We start from the raw sequence: 1428 nt of genomic DNA on the forward strand, positions 1-1428 counted from the left end.
CCCCAAATGATAATTTTGTGCAGCATTCTTAGGAAGGAGGTATGTGATGAGGGTTACATTGTGACATGATTTGCCTCCAGCAAGTGTCCGTCCACTCAAGGTTTGAGAATCCCTGTCTATGTACCAGTTCATTTTTTCTGTATTTTATTAGACACTTTTTAAATTTGTTTTTTAATTGGAGGAAAATTGCTTTACAATGCAGTGTTGGTTTCTGCTGTACAACAGCGTGAATCAGCCATACACACACACACGCACACACATATATGTATCTGGAGATTCCCAGGTGGCCCAGCTGGTAAAGAATCTGCCTGCATTGCAAGAGACCTGGGTTTGATCCCTGGGTTGGGAAGATCTCCTGGAGGAAGGCATGGCCACCCACTCCAGTATTCTTGCCTGGAGAATCCCCATGGTCAGAGGAACCCTGCAGGCTACAGTCCATGGGGTCCCAAAGAGTCAGACACAACTGAGTGACTAAGCACAGCACAGCATATATATATATATATATATATCCCCTCCCTCTTGAGTCTCCCTGCCCCCTCCGATCCCGTCCCTCTAGGTTATCACAGAGTGCCAAGCTGGGCTCCCTGTGTTATATAGCAGCTTCCTGCTAGCTATCTATTTTATACATGGTAGTATACATATGTACCACTTTATACCCATTTCTCCACTTCCATCAATAGAAGGCTCTGGGTTACAGGACTCAAATTAGACAAAGTAGGATCTACCAATCAGAAAATACAGGGAAGAATTCTTGTATTTTACATGATCATTTTACTTTCAGGTTTTCATCAATTCTGAGAGTCATACTGGCACTAAATGTCTGAGTGGGAAAACAGAATATACATATGTGCTCAGAGCATGCCCACTTTAGGCATATTACCCTATGTTAGGAATTCAAGCAAAGGCCCAATTGTTCTTTGGAAAACAATTTAGATTAAACTCTGTTCTCCTTTAAAAAAATGCACTCACAGCAATGTTAACTCTTTGTTGAAAAAGGCAGTTTTCACACCAATCTCAAGGAAGATCCTTGTATTCTCAACCAAATAATTATTCCTAGTCTTTCCCTACTGTGCCCACTTTCCCTAAGTACTTGTAGTCTGAAGGATGGCTGAGATTTTGATTCTTAGGCTCTACCAAGTTGGACCTCCAAGGTTTTGACTAGATTTGTTTGAAACAAGATCCAGTTTACATAAATCTAATTCTAATTTAAAAAAAAACACAAACTTTCTTTTCCCACAAATATCTCATACCTTCTCCCTGCTTAATTTGACCATGAAAATGACTATTGTGGAAGTTGTCATGTGTTTATCAGTGTGAAATAACTTTAGAAAGAGCACATCCAGAATTATTACTGTAAAATGCTGAAACTCTTACACATCTTTTGAGATTATGTTTTTAAAACTTGTCAGCCCGGGGCTTCCCTGGTGA

The sequence above is a fragment of the Bos javanicus genome, chromosome X (genome assembly GCF_032452875.1).
Source record: "Bos javanicus breed banteng chromosome X, ARS-OSU_banteng_1.0, whole genome shotgun sequence".
In the NCBI taxonomy this organism is placed as follows: domain Eukaryota; kingdom Metazoa; phylum Chordata; class Mammalia; order Artiodactyla; family Bovidae; genus Bos; species Bos javanicus.